Here is a 21,173-nt window from a genome sequence, read left to right on the forward strand (position 1 = left end):
TGATCACTAGGGAGGATAACACATCATACAAGATGGCTGAAAAAATAGGATGTGAATAATATGCCCCACCTGGGATTAGCACACAAAAAGGGGACGTACAATCTGAGTAAAATGGCAGTAAACTAAGGGATACGTGAACTGGCTTCTTTTCCCACCACAGTCTAATTATTCAAGGTGTCTGGCATGAGCAAAGACAAAGAGCATCATTGTTCAGAGACGAATGACAAAATCGTTCGTGATATCTCTTGCATGAATGCATGCAAGATACATTAAAATGATCGGTATTTAATCCCAGGGCCGCTGATCGCTATGAGCAAAACAAACTAATTATTGAACGGAATGCGCGTTCGACCGTTAGGAAAAAGTAAATTTAAAATAATCACTGTAATTCGAAATAGATATCACTTTTAATTACTCTAAGTCAGCAAACCAATTAATTGTAGCTTACATAACATGTCTGTTCGCTACGACAGCAACAGAAGATTCCAAAGGCACTCTCGTATAAAAAACGAGAGAGAGAGAAGTCCTACAGTTTTACCTGTTTCAGCAATAGGGCATTTCAGTATGGCTGGCGGCCGATAAATTTCTCCAATGAGGTCACGGAATACAATTGCTGTTACATTACATTGAACATCTAGGGAACTGTGTGACATCTTTTCTGCTTCGTTACACAGAAACTGTTAAAAAATAAATAAATAAAAAACGCACATGTGCACAGGAAACTGGCTCTTTTCAAACATTACTGAAAACATTTTCTAGTTACAAAAAGAAGCACTTCAAGATGTGGCCAAATTATTGCTACCTCTTCAGCTCCAGCTTTGTGACAGTCATAAATCCGTGTAGAGAGCTATGCTGCGCTTCGGCGGATGTGCCCTTCGATCGCAACAAATCGTGATGAGTCACGACTCAGCTTCCCAGAGGACGCTGCGGACGTGGCAGGGCATTTGTGTAGCGAGGGGGAGAAGTTAAGGCTGGCATAATCGTGCAGCTTCGCGCTCTGTCAGAGGAAATGGAAAAGTTTGATTTACGGACGTAATATCAGTTCGTCTGCACAGACAATGGCGGGAGATTCGATTAACACTGGACGCGGAACTATCACAGGGGATGGCTGCGGAAAACTGCTATGGTGAGCGTTGAGGTACGACTGCAGCCAATTGACAAATCGATTTCCCTGACCGGCAGCCAATGATAGTGATAATATAGACACAAATGCAAAATCTCAAGTTAACGCAGTATCACTAAACAAGCATACTCGGAAGAGCAGATGGATTCTGACACATTCATATCGATATACAGTTTGATAGCATCGATGGGTCGACCTGTGACGGTAGGTGTCTACTTTGCGCGTCGCTAGGGAATAAGAGTTCCACATATGCCGGTCTTAGCACGGTGCGCAAGTACAAGGCAAAGAATGGGTCTTTGATAGGCACAGAGCCTCCTATTCGCAGAGAGCGCATCAACACTGACCTCTCTTTCTAACGGTCGCCGACATGAAAAGGTGAAGGGCTTCCCGGTTTAGGTTTCGCTACGTGCCTGGTAGCCGCACATAAACTCTTCGGTTCCTTCTGTTGCTGGTATGGAGCATTTTCGTGTGGTGAATCCAGTCGCTTCGTCTGGTCTGGTCACGGAAGCAGTTCATCGAAGTGTACCTACTGTGAGAGCGTTGCAACTATCGTTACCCGCAAGTTGATGTTGACATTACATTAACACTTGTTCCATAGATCATGAATACGTCATTTCGTAATGATGTGGAACGTATCGGCTTAACACAAGTTTTTTTTACACAATATAATTTTTTTCTTACGTCATGTATAACTTTTTTTATTTTTTACTTCTTCGTATCTAAAACTTCATATGTTGAGTACAAGGAGGTGTCATTCAGAAATTCTTTTAATTTCTTTTTAAATATTGGTTGGCTACTTGTCAGACCTTTAATGCTATTTGTTAGATGACCAAAGATTTTTGTGGCAGAATAATTCACCCCTTTCCATGCCAAAGTCAGATTTAACGCGGAATATTGAAGATCATCCTTTCTTCTAGTGTTACAGCACATTGCTATTATTTTTAAATTGGGACGGGTTATTAATAACAAATTTCATAAATAAACGAATGTACTGCGAAGGTAGAGGGAATATCCTGACTTTCTTTGAAACGTCCCCTTTGAAAAATTATGAATGACAGTGCTGGAAAAACTCTTACGTTTTTTGATACAGATACAGCTGGGTAATACACAACGTACTCAGACAGTTCTCTCTTTACTTATTCTGATCGTCACAAAACTGACACACAAAATTTTTAGCGCAACGCAATCTTGACTTTCAATAATCCGTACAAAAGAATGGGCCTGACTAACAATAACCTATACCTTTCATGAATCAATTACCTCACAAAAAATTTCGTTACTCGAACTACTGCAATACAGCGAGCGCCAATACTGCCAGCTAAATAAAAGATTCTAACTACTAAAGGCACTGACTACTGAGAGGCATAGTTATCAAATGAAAGATTTTGATAGAGAACAATCAATGTATTTACCTTAATAGCGTTCAAAAGTCATAATATATATATATATAATTTTGTGACATCCAATTTAAAAAAATTCCTTTTTCTGACGGACACATGTCCAGATTGTCCGCTCAAAAGTCTGAAATCTCTCTCCCCACATCCACAACTGCTGGCGGCTTACCTCAACTGCCCAACGCTACGTGCCGTTCACATCCATTTGCCCAACACTACACAACCGAATATTCCAACAATGAGTCCAACCGGCCACAGACTGCACACAGCACAGTCAGCGATTTTCATACAGAGCACTACGTGGCGTTACCAACATAAGAACCTAAACAGCCTACTTATATCTTAAGTAAATGTCTGCAAGGTGATCTTTGCTGGACACCAGCTATTATTCTGATTATACGCTTTTGTGCAGTGAATACTTTTTCTCTTAATGATGAATTACTCTAAAATATGATGTCACTGAAAACAGGCATAGCAGGCTAATTTACTGATATGTTTATCAACGAAATTGTCAATGACCCTAGTCGCTTTCTTTGGTCGAGTTAGATCGTAATTAATCATTAGTTGTACACTCCTGGAAATTGAGATAAGAACACCGTGAATTCATTGTCCCAGGAAGGGGAAACTTTATTGACACATTCCTGGGGTCAGATACATCACATGATCACACTGACTGAACCACAGGCACATAGACACAGGCAACAGAGCATGCACAATGTCGGCACTAGTACAGTGTATATCCGCCTTTCGCAGCAATGCAGGCTGCTATTCTCCCATGGAGACGATCGTAGAGATGCTGGATGTAGTCCTGTGGAACGGCTTGCCGTGCCATTTCCACCTGGCGCCTCAGTTGGACCAGCGTTCGTGCTGGACGTGCAGACCGCGTGAGACGACGCTTCATCCAGTCCCAAACATGCTGAATGGGGGACAGATCCGGAGATCTTGCTGGCCAGGGTAGTTCACTTACACCTTCTAGAGCACGTTGGGTGGCACAGGATACATGCGGACGTGCATTGTCCTGTTGGAACAGCAAGTTCCCTTGCCGGTCTAGGAATGGTAGAACGATGGGTTCGATGACGGTTTGGATGTACCGTGCACTATTCAGCGTCCCCTCGACGATCACCAGTGGTGTACGGCTAGTGTAGGAGATCGCTCCCCACACCATGATGCCGGGTGTTGGCCCTGTATGCCTCGGTCGTATGCAGTCCTGATTGTGGCGCTCACCTGCACGACGCCAAACACGCATACGACCATCATTGGCACCAAGGCAGAAGCGACTCTCATCGCTGAAGACGACACGTCTCCATTCGTCCCTCCATTCACGCCTGTCGCGACACCACTGGAGGCGGGCTGCACGATGTTGGGGCGTGAGCGGAAGACGGCCTAACGGTGTGCGGGACCGTAGCCCAGCTTCATGGAGACGGTTGCGAATGGTCCTCGCCGATACCCCAGGAGCAACAGTGTCCCTAATTTGCTGGGAAGTGACGGTGCGGTCCCCTACGGCACTGCGTAGGATCCTACGGTCTTGGCGTGCATCCGTGCGTCGCTGCGGTCCGGTCCCAGGTCGACGGGCACGTGCACCTTCCGCCGACCACTGGCGACAACATCGATGTACTGTGGAGACCTCACGCCCCACGTGTTGAGCAATTCGGCGGTACGTCCACCCGGCCTCCCGCATGCCCACTATACGCCCTCGCTCAAAGTCCGTCAACTGCACATACGGTTCACGTCCACGCTGTCGCGGCATGCTACCAGTGTTAAAGACTGCGATGGAGCTCCGTATGCCACGGCTAACTGGCTGACACTGACGGCGGCGGTGCACAAATGCTGCGCAGCTAGCGCCATTCGACGGCCAACACCGCGGTTCCTGGCGTGTCCGCTGTGCCGTGCGTGTGATCATTGCTTGTACAGCCCTCTCGCAGTGTCCGGAGCAAGTATGGTGGGTCTGACACACCGGTGTCAATGTGTTCTTTTTTCCATTTCCAGGAGTGTATCTAAACGAGTGAACATGCAAGATGCCACTGCGCTACGGCTAAACATAAACAGTTCCTCTGATCTGAAACGAAGTAGCCTGTTCGATACGTATGTTGCCCCCACACGCTGAATCTGACGAATTTAATAAATTGCGTGCAATGGAAACAAAAAGGGGAGGGATGGCCCTGATACATGAGTTGTGGGTGTGGTTGTTGTCGAAGTTAATAGTGATAATAAGTATCAGGGGGTTTCATCTCTAAATATTGAAGTGACCGAGCGTTAAGTTAGACCATCGTTTATTAAAATACAGTCTCCAGGAAGAACAGCACGTGATAAACAAACATATGTAGTTAACTGTCTCACAGACTAGAGGTAAGTAAAAATTGTAACATGAAATCTGCAAAAGAAACCAAATAACGGAGTCATGGGTAAGTCATCGACTGCTAAAGCGTGATTCAAAGTGAGATCCCCAGTGCTTCAACTGTAAACGTGTCTACTCCTGTTTCATCACTAACAGCTTGCCTCGCCTTGCTACCAGAATTTACCAACTTTAAGAAGATGAGCTGCAACTTCAGCAATGAAAAAAGGCATCTGGACTGAAAGTTCTCCCCAAGGCCAGGGCTTGACTTACTAATCTCGGTCCCCGTCCAGGTGAAGAGAACTGCTACAACTCGGTCCTCACCACGAGTACCGGTTTGGCTGGTTGTTTGTTGATTCGAAGAAGGAGACCAAACAGCAAGGTCATCGGCACCGTCGGATTGGGGAAGAATGACGAAGGAAGTCGGCCGTGTCCTTCATCCCGGACTTCGTTCAAAATGGCTCAAATGGCTCTGAGCACTATGGGACTTAACTGCTGTGGTCATCAGTCCCATAGAACTTAGAACTACTTAAACCTAACTAACCTGAGGACATCACACACCCATGCCCGAGGCAGGATTCTAACCTGGGACCGTAGCAGTCGCGTGGTTCCGGACTGAGCGCCTAGAACCGCTCGGCCACCACGGCCGGCCGGACTTCGTCTGCAACGATTTAGGGAAATCGTGGAAACTCTAAATCAGGATGGCCGGAAGCTGGTTTGAACAGTCATCCTCCCGAATGCGAATCCAGTGCGCTAACCACTGAGACATATTGCTCGGTAGCACCTTTTGGCTCCGCCTCCTAACTAAGCGTACTGTACTGCATTGTGTGCTGACAGATATTACTTCAAAAACGACGCTCCTCTGTGCTCTCTGTCAAAAGACCGCTAAAGGTTACTGCTTGTCCAATCAGCCAGAATGCTAGAAACGCCACCAATGAGAGACCACGTAGCAATCGTTTTCTTCTCTCTTCCGAAAAGTTTGCCATTACTCGGACCAATGTCTTAATTCATCATCTTAAACAAATTTACAACAATTTGGTTCTAGACCCCCATCCGGGAAGACTGTGGAAGCCTTGGTCAATGTGAGAGAACTCTAGCTTCCGTTTCTTAGAAAGTCGGTGCCAGTTCTCCCACTTTGGCCAATTTTTATGACATCGTCCATTCGACGAATATGCGACTTCCCACGTCAAAATCTCTAGTAGATATGCTCGTAGTATCGGCGCCAGGATGGCCGTGGCGAAATTCAAGAGCGATCTTAATGTACGAGACAGCTCACCAAATCCTCCCCAAGATCTTATCCTCAGTCCAAGCTATGGCCAAAATTATCAAGAAGCGCCCTCTCGGCTCGATGGGCGGGCTTCATTGGCAGTATGGTGGAATTCCAATTGAACATGCAGTCTACATGTTTGCTCTGCTATGGCCTTCGCAAGATATTATCAGCGCCTGGCAAAATTGCCTAGAACATGAGGACTTGGTCTGTGCACAGCGCTCCACGGGGTAGCTTAGCGAGCAGTCAGTAACCCACTCAAGTACTCAGCACTGGGGGATGAGGGAGGAAGGACCACCCATGCTGCTGACGACTAGCTTTTCTGAGGTGCCAAGAAGCAATCACACCCCCGCAATCTGCACTGCTGGGTCACTTTGATAGCGGCCAGCCGACACTCAGAAAAAGTACTACGCAGACCCGTAATAAAATCAACATGCAGTTGATGGAAAATACTTTGTTAGGCGGAAATTGTAACATTCGCAGTCATGATGCAAGATTCATTTGCATGTCAAAACCCATATTGTACGAACACGAAAAGGGAAAAGTAATCTCTCTATCTCTAGACTGAGTAGCACTCCTAACTAAAAAAGGAAATTGGCAGGCTGGCTCTAATGTTACATGTTTGAAAGGGATGTAACCGGAAGACCTTCCAAGGATATTATGAAGATGGCATCTGATCTTTCGGACATGTCCGAAAGAACAGATGCCATCTTCATAATGTTAAGGATAACCGGTTGATGACCTTATTCAGTGTGGATGCTCGCGAATTGCCTGAACTCTTACGGGTCTCCGTGGATTGTCTGCCGCGAGTAATGAGTATAATGGCAGGGTCACCACGAATGTAGTGTGTGGACTATAGGTTGAGAATGTGGGTCTCACGGCTAGCGTGCCGGGGATAAGTCACTGCAGTCGCGCTCTCCTCTGTGCCCTCGGTGGCTCAGATGGCTAGAGCGTCTACCATGTAAGCAAGAGATCCCGTGTTCAAGTCCCAGTCGGGGCACCCATTTTCAACTGTCCCCGTTGATGTATATCAATGCCTGTCAGCAGCTAATGGAATTGATTTAACTGTAATTTCTTTCAAGGATATTGTTCACTAACAAGCTGCTTTAGAGAAAATGGTTGTCGGTACAAATAAATACCATTCATTGCTGAAAAACGAAAAATTGGGGGCAGAGGCATGACAGAAGGTTGGTCATTGATGGCGTTTCCGCTGGCCCAGATAGAACACGGACATTGCTCTGGGTTACACGTTTTCGGCCGTGGCAGGATTGATCATTTTATGAAAGACAGTGGAGCAGAGGGATCGGAGGCAGAGGAGTTGACACCCCTGAGCGAGGAGTGATAGTCCTCATTCGCTGCCTGATGGCTGTCGTTAAGATATACGTTGTTGATAAAGTGCTTCTGCCACCGTCTGTCCAGAAAAAAATTGTGCTTTGCTGGATTATGGCAGTAATATTTCTTTAATGGATTGCCGCATATACTGTAGATATCACCGGGTAGGGAAATTTTCTCGTTTGCCCGCTGTTCGCGGAACTTCCGTTCTGTTTCATATGATTTATTAAATGTTGTAGGTTTTGTATCCCGCCTGGAAGGCGGCGCTTGGGTCTGCTCCTGTAAACTGAAGGGTAGGCCGAATGTAGGAAGTGAGTAGGAGCAGGAAAAGGTGAAATGCCTCGGTACTGCGTTTAACTTGACAGAACATTTAATAGAGAATATTAGACAAAGACATACGTAACTTTACACTGAAGAGGAGCACGTAGATGTGAAACTGTGCATAAATCAAACATCGGCTAGAAGGTACAAAGGTAAAATCTGTAATGGCTAGCCCCCTATGAAGTAGAAACAATGTTGCTAGGTCGTCTCCTCGAAATCAACTGGGTAGAATCTGAAGCGGCCGTCGTAGAGCTGCACGGAACCGGCCAGATGGCGCTGTCGTCGGTGTCGGTGTCGTAGTGTCAACCTAGCGTAGCGCACCTACGTTGTGGCATCGTAGCTACCGATACCACAGTAGGGAAGGCTCATTTTAAGTTAAGAATTTGAGACTTCTATAAGTGTCGTCGAAAATGTACTATCGCTGACGGGCTTGCTTCAAAGTTAGTTGTTGGGTTCTTGTTTTCTTTGCGTGCTATTCACTATGTATTGGCCCACCCGGCTAGCCGCGCCGTCTAACGCGCTGCTTACCCAGCGGGAAGGCGTGCCGGTCCCCAACACGAATCCGCCCCGCGGATTAGTGTCGAGGTCCGGTGTGCCGGGCAGCCTGTGGATCGTTTTTAGGCGGTTTTCCATCTGCCTCAGTGAATGCGAGCTGGTTCCCTTTATTCCTCCTCAGTTACACTATGTCGGCAATTGCTGCACAAACATTGTCTCCACGTACGCGTACACCATAATTACTCAACCACACAAACGTTTGGCGTACACTCGTCTGGTATGAGTCGTTCTGGGGGAGGGAGGGTGGAGGGGAGGGGCGGGTGTCCACTGGGGGACGAACCGCACAATAACCCTCGGTTCGGTGTGGGACGGCAGTGGTGTGGGTGGACTGTTGTGGCCTGTTGTGGGGTTGTGAACCACTGAGGGCTACGCGTTACGGAGTCTCTCCGTCGTTTCTAGGTCCCTGGTTCAATACCCACACACTAAGTATTGGATTGTCAGTGTCAAGAGTGTAAGACTGCTAAGCCCATCACTAACACCAAAGAGGATTTCTGCAGTACACCAGGAAATATCAACTCATGGATAAACCTTGTTTTAATTCATGAAGGTGTGTTCAGTCTTTGCAACTGAATGATAGATACGTTATTATTATTACAGTACGCATTTCGCTTTTGTTATTTATGAAGCACCTTCATCGGCGATTTCCGATGTTTCTAGTCCACGTGTGGCGTCCTGATCCTGGTGACGTGTTTACTCGGTCTCCATACGCCTGATGGCCGATTTTCGGCGTTTTCTCACCCACATTGATTACAAAACTTCACTTGCACCTTTCGCTGTGTGTTGACAGTTCCGAAAATAGGCCATCTGGAGTATGGAGCTGAGTAAACACGTCTCCAGGACGACACAAACTGCCTTTTATTTAGTTGCAAAGATGGAAGATACCTCAATGATTTTTGATGCAACGGAGGAACAACGGTAGAAGAAAAAATGACGATTTTATTGATTATTTGGAGTCCATCGAGAGTATCATAAATGTTAATATGTACAGTCTGCCTTCGGCAGTGACACAGTGCGGACCGTGTTGCCTGCCGGCCGCGCTGTGGTGCGCGCGCCTGTTTGTTTACGCCGGAGCAGCTTCGCGTGTGCGGTGTTGTGAGTCTAGAACGAGATGGCACACTCCTACAGAAAAACGAATTTGAAGTTCAGTTTTGCGAACGACTATACACGACCAAAGGCACACGAGATTGAACGTTTCTTCAGAGAAGAGGTAAAAATCGATCCACAGGAAATCGTGGGAATCAATTTATCGCTCGTTTCAAGCGTCGTCTATGTCAAGCTTGTTGACGAGGCTGCTTGCAAAAGACTTCTACAACGATCACCGAACGGGTATCGCTTCTGTCATGCCGACGGGAATGTTGGTGCGGTTACAGTCGATCACGCGGGAATGGGGATCCGCACTATGCGAGTCTTCGAACTTCCGTTTGAGGTCCCGTCTGAACTTGTTACCGACGCCTTTCGACCATACGGTACAGTTCTATCCCATGTGGCCGAAAAATGGACGAGTTTTACCACGTAGCCCGTTTTAAATGGGGTGAGACAAATACGGATAGAACTGCGCAAGCACGTCCCCTCTTATATGTACATAGGAGGTTGTCGAGCGATTATAATCTATGATGGGCAACCTCGCACTTGCTCGGGGTGCGGGAAAGAAGGTCACGTCCGCTCGGAATGCCTCCAGCGACGTTTAGTGCAAACTCCACGGGATGACATTCAGGCGCCACAACCGACGGCTGTCTTACCGTTGACCTTTGTGGAAGCCCTGAGAGGCGACGTGAGGGAGACTTCCGATGGGCACCAGCAGCTGCCCCCTATAGAGAACATGAACACCAACGGACTGGAACTCCGACCACCGGTTCCACCACAGCAGACACAGGACACCACACAAGAGATGCAGCTGACGGCCGCTCCAGGCTCATCCGTGGTGGCTGCCAGTGCTTCCACCGAGAGCGTGATAGGCCAGGCCCAAGACGGAGGATACGCAACCCCAACAGCCGATGCGGAAGCAAGGCAACGGAAACAGCGTTCGCCAAAGAGAAGAAAGAAGCGTCGACTGACTTCTGCTGACGATAGCCATAGTCCCGAGGGGACAGCGGACGACAACGACAGTATCGACCTGAGACCAGTGGATTCAACAGATACCGAGATGACGATGCAGGAACTACACAGCGACGATAACTTGAACTCTCCTTCTGGTGACCGGAAGGCGGAAGTGGAGATGACAACTGTCCAACATCAGAGCGGTGACAACGTTACCTCCCATCCTTCGACCAATTCCGGAAATATGCTGGGGGACTGGGCGCAAGAAATGGACCAACAGGAACAGGATGAAAATACGAACGCGACGATTGTGGACAGTCCTGGCCAGAGGCCGGGAGGGGTCGGGAAATGTTGACCAACTTAGTGTGTTAAGGAGCGCCGGGGGTGCAGATGGACGCTTAATGACACCGCCCTACAACTGATGAACACAAGCCAGGCGTACCGCATTGCCACGATAAACATTAATGGCATACGGACATCGCTTAAAATTCAAATGCTGAAAGATATGTTACGCGCTGCGGACGTGGATATTGTACTCCTACAAGAAGTGCATTTCACATCGCCGCCAGAGTTCTACGCTTACGAGGCACATTATTCAGTTCACGATGAAAGTGGATGCGGTGTGGCGATTCTCACCAGGGAAGGAATAGGAGTGGAGGACGTCAGGTCTCTCCCTTCGGCACGCGGCATAGCGATCACTGTCGACGGCGTCCGTTTCCTCAATTTATACGCACCATCTGGCTCCACAAAACGAAGAGAAAGGGCGACATTTTACACCGAAGAGATAGCACCGTTGTTCGCTGGACGCTTTGATAACTAATAGTGGGCGGCGACTTTAATTATGTCGTCGACAAAAAGGACCAAGTACCTCATTATGTGCCATGCATGGAACTGCGTGCATTGATTACCGAAATGGCGCTTCTGGATATCTGGGAACTGCAGCATGGTGACAGACCGGGTATTACGTTTGTCACGGGACACTCGGCGAGTAGACTTGATAGAGTGTACGTGACACGCGCTCTACGGACGACGATACTGGATGCCGAAATCGGGCCAGCGGCTTTTACGGATCATATGGCGTACGTCTGTACGATTTCACTAACGCGTCAGAAGATATGGCGGAGTAAAGGTCACTTGAAAATGAATTGTGCACTTTTACGTGACACTGAATGTCACCGGTCGATAGAGGCGGCCTGGTAGACCTGCGTTCGCCGCCAACGAGCATACACCTCGGTTCTCCAGTGGTGGATTAAATGCGCAAAACCAACGTTACGGAGAACGTTGATACGATACGGGCAGGACAAATCGCAGTGGAACCGCACAATGGCTGATTTTTATTTTACAGCCCTGAGGGAGCTGATGACCCAACAACCATCGCCGGAAAGGCACACGGCCATGCGCAGGATAAAAGCCAAGTTATTACAGCTGACGCGACTAAGAATGGAAGGCATAATGGTCCGGGCGAGATTGGCGGACACAGTTGCTGCCGAAACCCCCTCCATGCACCACGTGGTACGTGAACGCCAACGACGACGCAGGACATTGATCAGGGAACTAATCTCTGAAACTGGCCAGCAAGTTGTGCACCAGCGTGATATTGCGCATGTGTTTACCGACTATTTCCCCCCCGGACCTGTACATGTGAACCACGAGACACTACATGATGTCACCTCGGAAATGCCAGATAGAGGACCACCACTGGATGCAGAGACTTTCATCACAGCGATAACAGAGGACGAGCTGACAGACGCAATTGCCAGGGGGGTCCGAACAAGTCCCCAGGACAGGACGGCTTCCCAATTGAATTTTACCACGCCTTTGCATACCTCATGGGACAGACCTGGATTCAGATGTACAACGAACTCCTGTTACCGCAGACTGAGATACCTGCCGAATTCACGGAGGGTATCATCATCCCAATACACAAACCACGCGGTGGCAGAAAGCCAGGAGATTATAGACCACTCACTCTCTTGAACTGCGACTATAAGATTTTCGCGCGCATCCTTGGGGCTCGCCTGCGGTCTTCACTTTCTGATAGACTCCTCATAGATCAAACTTGCCTCGGCGGTAAGAGCAACGTACATACGGCGCTCAGTGGCTACTCATCGCATTAGCAGCGGCATGCCGAGTGCGTGGGGCACTCGTCCCTATTGACTTCGATCATGCGTTCGACAGAGTGGATCATACCTTTTTGCATGCGGTGATGGGCAGATTGGGAATCCCACAGGCCTTCATCCTAGTGATCATGCGACTGTTACACGGCGTACGATCAAAGGTCTCGGTGAATGGGCGGGGCACTGACTACATTGTTATTTCAAGGTCAGTTCGTCAAGGTTGCCCCCTTTCGATATTTTTGTATGCAATGGCTTTGGAACCCTGTCTATATGGTCTCCGAAGACGGTTGGAGGGAGTGCCGTTGCCACAACTGACCTTTCATTGCCGCGCTTATGTTGACGATGTGATGCTGGTGGCACGGACAGGCGAAGAAGTACGTACGGCGTTGGCATGGATACAGCGATACGGGATGGCGGCAGGAAGCGTGCTTAATCTACAAAAATCACGCTGCATGAATGTCGGTCGAGGATTACAACCGGGTGACGAAGGCCCGCTCATCTTAGTGAAGACCATAAAATGCCTAGGTATTACGTTCCACACGGATGTGCAGCGGACAGCAGCGGATAACTACCGACGCATATTGAAGCTGATGCAGACAATGGTGCTGTTACAGAAATTAAGAGCGTTGGATATGATTCAGAGGGTGACCTTGTAACACCATAGCTCTAATACTCTACTGATTTATTTTGCTTTTGTATCATTTAATATTACATAGTTAAGCTTCTGTAAATATTGTTTGATTGAACGATAACACAAAATTGTTTACTCCTTTCCTTGTTAAAACTTTGACGTCATGATTTGATTCTGTGCTGTATAGTGTATCTGTTATTTAGATTCTTTGTCTCAACTGGAGGGAACAAATCCTACTGTACATGATTGTAATTTTGTGTGAATAATTTTTGGTAGAAACATCAATATGTGCAAATGTTCTGTTTTATTTAATGTATTTGGTTGCTGTTATGTAAACTGCTGATCCTCACTTAGGGTTCTTAATTAGTTTGTATGTAAAAGATAGTGTGGTTCCCCTCGGGAACGGTACTGTGTAGCGCGCGCAAATTGTGGTTGGCCTAGGTAGAAGAGGTGGAATAAGAGTCAGTCGGTGACGAGCTACCAGCTACGAGTCGGGGACGAGCCACCGGTCGGAGACGAGCTACGAGGCCGTGCACTGCCATGTAAAACATACATATTGTGCTGGTTCCGAGAGAGGCTTTTCCTACTACTTTCCAATGCCTCGGATGGATGGATAAATAACTGGAACTATTTCGGAAATTGTATCTATCGTCGCCACCAAGAAATGACAGAGTCCAGCAATTCTGTCTGCGAATCCACCTACCAACGTGCAGTTGCCACCACATTGCGCAATCATTGTATCGTAATGCTATAATGATGTACAGTGAAGGATCAGCTTAATGGATGTGTTATTGTGCTCAAATATAAGGTAATTTATATCTGAATTTATGTACCTACCTTGATTTTTCTCCTTATCATAACACCTCTCAGGTTCCTCTCCGTTTGAATTAAAGTGATATCCGAGTGTCCTCACTAAAAGAAATTAAAGCCTAGAGTTTTGCTAATTAATGCCTCTTGAACTTAGTAAAAAGAAAGTTAAAGTTAATGTGGCAAGAGAGTGAGGAGTGAGTTAAAGTAAATGTTTGCTGAAAATAATTTTCCTATTAAAACTGCTTATTAAAGTGCTGTTGCTAACTTCAAAATTAAAATTTCTTAAGACTGAGGCTTATAAAGCAATGATCACATTGTTGTCTGTAGTAAATTCTAAAAGGTGAGTCAGTTTCCTACAATTTTGTCAACATTGTTTTTCGCTGTAGTAAAAGTGAGAAAGCTGCAGTTGTGAAACGTTATATACTCATGTTTGCTAAGTGTTTGTCTCCCCTGTGTATTAGAAGTGCATATTAGTAGTAAAGTTATAAAGACTATTCACTTTGTGTAAGCCCTGAAAGTAATAGTGTGTTTCGGTATCTGTTATAATTTTGCAAATAGTTTCTGCTGCTCTAACTGCTAGCTTCATTCTTAACGTAAACAAATGTATGTGTCAGAGTTCACTGCACTCCAGTGTGACGAAGTATAGGTTGTGTTTACCCACTAAAATTACTAATAACTATTTTCTTGAACGATGAATGTTAATCATTCTCTTGCCTAGTTAGGCTGGCGACCGTTTTCTTTATCCATTAAACAGTGCAGATAAACAAAATTTCGTTTGTTACTGTTTAAATATTTACGTAATTCTGACTTTCATTTCCGATAAGCCACCTCCGTTAGGTACAACACGGTCAACATAACAAAATTCCTCTCAGAGGGTAACACTGCTCTGTTGCTTTATACCATAACTGCTTCAACAAAATAATTATATTTCACGACCTGCCTCCTACTTTAAGGTTATGGTATAGCAGTAGCAGACAGGAGTGTTATACGTGGCTTTTCCGTGACAGGACTAATTGTTCTGTTGGGACATCGTATGTACTAAGCCAAACTTGGTATTTGATTGAATAAGCTATGTAAATGCTGTTGTAGTGTTATAACCTATGTTAACGTATACCTAGCACCGAGACTCACTCACGTAGCGCATGTCCTGCCTTTAACGCGCACAATGGCATCACGGATACAAGCAACTTTCGGAACCTACGTGAGTGTGGGACACCTGTTTAAGATCCGATACACAACGCTTACGCTACCACCTGGAGAGGGTGGACTTGGTCTAGTGAACGTATATGATAAGGCACAGGCGTTATTCGTCAGTACGATTTTCCGACAGTGGCGCGGTCAATTTCGCAATATCTCGGGTGCGTTGGCCGATGTACTAGCGCCCACTTCAATGCTGCCCCCAGTCGATGTGGGCCATATTTCACCGAAGCTGTCACATTTCAAGACTTTTTTTTTGTAGCTTAGCTATGTCAGAGATTCCTTCCCCAACAACACGACTACCGACGACGCGAGACGTGTACCAACTCTTACTGCGCCGGTGCCCCAGGAATACCCTGGAAAAGAAGTACCCAGACAAGAACTGGCGACAGATATGGCGCGTTATACGGAACGTTTACCTCCCAACGTCGGTACGCTCAACATGGTATGTGGTGATAAATAGGAAGTTCGCAACGAATCAACGGCGGCACGCGATTCATTTGGCAGACACTCCACTATGTTTAGGCTGCGCAACAGTGGACACTGATGAACATCGTTTAGCATGTAGTGGGACGGCTCCAGTGTGGCACTTGGCACAACAGATATTGGCGTTCCTGTTACGCTCCGCCCCTCACACAATTTCATCAGACACACTTTTTTTCCCCCAAGAATCTTATTTCCCGGTCCAAAAAACCAATGCAGTGACATGGGTGCGGGGAATGGTGGTGGGCTACGTGTATAACGAATCGGAAAAGGACAAGATTGATTTTTGGCATTTTCTCGTGGATGGACACACGAAGCTGCAACAGCATAAGAAATATAGGCAAGACTTCGCTAATTACTTGCGACTTACATTTACCGACCCGCCGGCCAGATGGGGTGTGACGGGTGAGAGATGAGATAAACGAAGAAGCCGAGATAGACATCAGTCACACTTACGGACCCTTAGTTAATTTCGAGAAGACGACCCAGTCTTACACCAACGTCTGGAGAACGAGTCAATAGATGGCTCTCTTGCTCTATCGAACGTCGGGTCGTGAGCAGGTGTCGCCCCCAACACGAATTTCATTTCATTGCTACAGGAGCATGTTTCTTTTGTATTTGTACTATCCGCAATGTCTTGATGTCTTTCATTTGGGCATTTTCAGTTTTATTCATTTCCTTAATTAATTAATTTTCTAATTAGCCAGTATTTGTCAACATATGGACTTTGTAGACACTATTTATGCGATAGTACAACAACATGTATGTCAGCAAAGGTGGTAAGCCTGACATTGGATACAAACAAAAATAAAAAAAAAAATAAAAAAAAAACAAAAAAAAGATGGATAGAGCGTCTACCATGTAAGCAGGAGATCCTGGGTTCGAGTCCCGGTCTGGGCACACATTTAAAAAAATAAAAAAATAAATAAATAAAACAACAAAAAAAAACTAGAGCGTCTACCTTGTAAGCAAGAGATCCCGTGCTCAAGTCCCAGTCGGGGCACCCATTTTCAACTGTCTCCGTTGATGTATATCAATGCCTGTCAGCAGCTAATGGAATTGATTTAACTGTAATTTCTTTCAAGGATATTGTTCACTAACAAGCTGCTTTAGAGAAAATGGTTGTCGGTACAAATAAATACCATTCATGGCTGAAAAACGAAAAATTGGGGGCAGAGGCATGACAGAAGGTTGGTCATTGATGGCGTTTCCGCTGGCCCAGATAGAACACGGAGATTGCTCTGGGTTACACGTTTTCGGCCGTGGCAGGATTGATCATTTTATGAAAGACAGTGGAGCAGAGGGATCGGAGGCAGAGGAGTTGACACCCCTGAACGAGGAGTGATAGTCCTCATTCGCTGCCTGATGGCTGTCGTAAGATGTACGTTGTTGATAAAGTGCTTCTGCGTCTTGCTTCTGCCACCGTCTGTCCAGAAAAAAATTGTGCTTTGCTGGATTATGGCAGTAACATTTCTTTAATGGATCGCCGCATATACTGTAGATATCACCGGGTAGGGAAATTTTCTCGTTTGCCCGCTGTTCGCGGAACTTCCGTTCTGTTTCATATGATTTATTAAATGTTGTAGGTTTTGTATCCCGCCTGGAAGGCGGCGCGTGGGTCTGCTCCCGTAAACTGAAGGGTAGGCCGAATGTAGGAAGTGAGTAGGAGCAGGAAAAGGTGAAATGCCTCGGTACTGCGTTTAACTTGACAGAACATTTAATAGAGAATATTAGACAAAGACATACGTAACTTTACACTGAAGAGGAGCACGTAGATGTGAAACTGTGCATAAATCAAACATCGGCTAGAAGGTACAAAGGTAAAATCTGTAATGGCTAGCCCCCTATGAAGTAGAAACAATGTTGCTAGGTCGTCTCCTCGAAATCAAGTGGGTAGAATCTGAAGCGGCCGTCGTAGAGCTGCACGGAACCGGCCAGATGGCGCTGTCGTCGGTGTCGGTGTCGTAGTGTCAACCTAGCGTAGCGCACCTACGTTGTGGCATCGTAGCTACCGATACCACAGTAGGGAAGGCTCATTTTAAGTTAAGAATTTGAGACTTCTATAAGTGTCGTCGAAAATGTACTATCGCTGACGGGCTTGCTTCAAAGTTAGTTGTTGGGTTCTTGTTTTCTTTGCGTGCTATTCACTATGTATTGGCCCACCCGGCTAGCCGCGCCGTCTAACGCGCTGCTTACCCAGCGGGAAGGCGTGCCGGTCCCCAACACGAATCCGCCCCGCGGATTAGTGTCGAGGTCCGGTGTGCCGGCCGGCCTGTGGATCGTTTTTAGGCGGTTTTCCATCTGCCTCAGTGAATGCGAGCTGGTTCCCTTTATTCCTCCTCAGTTACACTATGTCGGCAATTGCTGCACAAACATTGTCTCCACGTACGCGTACACCGTAATTACTCAACCACACAAACGTTTGGCGTACACTCGTCTGGTATGAGTCGTTCTGGGGGAGGGAGGGTGGAGGGGAGGGGCGGGTGTCCACTGGGGGACGAACCGCACAATAACCCTCGGTTCCATGTGGGACGGCAGTGGTGTGGGTGGACTGCTGTGGCCTGTTGTGGGGTTGTGAACCACTGAGGGCTACGCGTTACGGAGTCTCTCCGTCGTTTCTAGGTCCCTGGTTCAATAACCACACACTAAGTATTGGATTGTCAGTGTCAAGAGTGTAAGACTGCTAAGCCCATCACTAACACCAAAGAGGATTTCTGCAGTACACCAGGAAATATCAACTCATGGATAAACCTTGTTTTAATTCACGGAGGTGTGTTCGGTCTTTGCAACTGAATGATAGATACGTTATTATTATTACAGTACGCATTTCGCTTTTGTTATTTATGAAGCACCTTCATCGGCGATTTCCGATGTTTCTAGTCCACGTGTGGCGTCCTGATCCTGGTGACGTGTTTACTCGGTCTCCATACGCCTGATGGCCGATTTTCGGCGTTTTCTCACCCACATTGATTACAAAACTTCACTTGCACCTTTCGCTGTGTGTTGACAGTTCCGAAAATAGGCCATCTGGAGTATGGAGCTGAGTAAACACGTCTCCAGGACGACACAAACTGCCTTTTATTTTGTTGTAAAGATGGAACATACCTCAATGATTTTTGAAGCAACGGAGGAACAACGGTAGAAGAAAAAATGACGATTTTATTGATTATTTGGAGTCCATCGAGAGTATCATAAATGTTAATATGTACAAGTTAGTAGTGGTCGATGCCGTCATGAGATATGTCGGTTAGTGCCTAGTAAAGGAACGACGACTGCCGTTAGTATCGAGGGCGTAAGTGTTATTTTTGCTATTTTTGGTCCTCCTAAGGCTTTAGTTTCAACGGCCATGCCGCAGTGGTAATTACAGTTCCCTTCAGATCACCAAAGTTAAGCGCTGTCGGGCTTGGCTAGTACTTGGATGGTCGCCGTCCGGGACTGCCGAGTGCTGTTGGAAAGTGCGGTGCACTCAGCCCTTTTGAGGCCAATTAAGGAGCTACGAGACTGAGAGGTAGCGGCACTGGTCACGAGAACTGACAACGGCCGGGAGAGCGGTGTGCTGACCACATACCTCTTCAGATCCGCATGCGGTGACGCCATCCTCAGATGGCATGGCGGCCGGTCGGTACCCTTGGGTCTTCAAGGCCCCTTCGGACGCTGTTTGTTTGTTTATGAGGCCTTATTAAGTGACAGTGCTCCCGAAGTTACGTCAAATGAATTCAAAAAGTATTGTTTTAATAACGGCATTTCTCACAAGACGATTATGCCTTATTATTGTCAGCCGTCTTTCGTGGAACGTATTAACATGTCTGTGATGCAGACTATTAAAATAACGCTGCCTCTAAGTGTGCAGTACTAACGTAAGAGAACTTAGAGACGACTGACAGGGCTTCACAGTTCTTTGCGCTCCTTCAGCTGTCATCGGTAAAGGAAAGCTGATAACGCTACATCATTTTGAGATAATCAATGCACTAGTATTTTCAAAAAATCCGAGAGCAAAACTGACACATGTGATACTTATCAGACATTAGATACGCAGTTGTTTTAAAGGCCAAGCGACACAAGTGGCGGCTTGGGACGCCCAGCTGAAAGGGGTGCCAGGGGCGCGTCTAATACAACATTTGTGTACAGGGTGTACCATTATTAGTAGCGAAAATGATTCGTTCCCACGTCTCCTAGCTCTAGATTTATTTTTAAAGGTCTTACAAGAGCCTGAGGAACAGCATCTAATGTACGACAGAGGGAGGTAACGTGGGGAGGCTGCCCCAAATGATATGTCACTTGTGCCGAAAAATATACTCGGACTGGTCCTGGATGCTGTGTTAAACACAGAGCATGTGTGAGTGAATTTAACTGAGTCCGAACGAATCGTGATACATAAGCATCCTTGAGATCCCGAGATAGAATAAATGTTTGCAATGGATTGTGGCCAAGGCAGTGAATTATAAGGCGGGGAATTTGCATTGTGTCATTGAAAAGTATTAAATATGGTAATAATGATAATATTTAAACGAATGCTTTAGTTTGTTAAAAAAAAAAACATTAGAATGGACAAACATCTAAATCAGTCATGAAATTACTAAAATTACAAAGATAGAATTAACCGTGAGAATTAGGAAATCAATCGATCGGTTGGAAAAGTTACTCGAAGGGGTCTAAACTGCTTAATAATCACGCAGATGACTGTGTGAAATTTGTCGCTTCCTGGCCTGCGCGTAAACTGCAGTGATTGTGTGAACAGAGAACCGAAGAAGCCTGTGCATCTGAGAGTGGTCTGACAATCTCAACTCTGAGCTCGCTGTTGTCCTAACATGTCACAGCTGCTAGATTTGCTCACCACAATCTTCAGCGAAATGCGAGTAGAGTGGTGACACCACGTCTTTCTGCCATACTGTAAGTAGGCTGTTTATGTTTTCTCTATGTAAGTAGGCTGTTTATGTTTTCTCTATGTAAGAAGGCTGTTTATGTTTTCTCTATGTAAGTAGGCTGTTTATGTTTTCTTATTGGCAACGTTACGTAGCGCTCAATATGAAAATCACTGGCTGTGCTGCGTGCAGTCTGTGGCTAGTTTGCATTGTTGTCTGCCATTGTAGTGTTGGGCAGCGGCAGCTGGCTGTGAACAGCGCGTAGCGTTGCGCAGTTGGAGGTGAGCCGCCAGCAGTGGTGGATGTGGGGAGAGAGATGGCGGAGTTTTGTAATTTTTCATGAACTGCTTTATTTATATATGATGATATCAAGGTAAATACATTGTTTGTTCTCTATTAATATCTTTCATTTGCTAACTATCCCTATGAGTAGTTAGCGCCTTCCATAGTTTGAATCTTTTATTTAGCTGGCAGTAGTGGCGCTCGCTGTATTGCAGTAGCTTGAGCAGCGAAGATTTTTGTGAGGTAAGTGATTTGTGAAAGATATAGTTTAATGTTTGTCAGGGCCATTCTTTAGTAGGGAATTTTGAAAGTCAGATTGCGTTGCGCTAAAAATATTGTGTGTCAGTTTAAGCACAGTCCTATATAAATAGTTCTAAGGGGACGTTACATATGTCGACCCTTAGCCTAGGATACCTCACTGGAATCTTCT

The 21,173-nt window shown here is 46.3% G+C and overlaps 1 pseudogene; it reads left to right on the forward strand.

Moving 5' to 3' along the window:
* Positions 1–18,935: 18,935 nt before the first annotated feature.
* On the forward strand, positions 18,936–19,053 carry LOC124790460 (annotated as a pseudogene).
* The last annotated feature ends 2,120 nt before the right edge of the window (positions 19,054–21,173 follow it).

Source organism: Schistocerca piceifrons, chromosome 3 (genome assembly GCF_021461385.2).
Source record: "Schistocerca piceifrons isolate TAMUIC-IGC-003096 chromosome 3, iqSchPice1.1, whole genome shotgun sequence".
Classification (NCBI taxonomy): Eukaryota; Metazoa; Arthropoda; class Insecta; order Orthoptera; family Acrididae; genus Schistocerca; species Schistocerca piceifrons.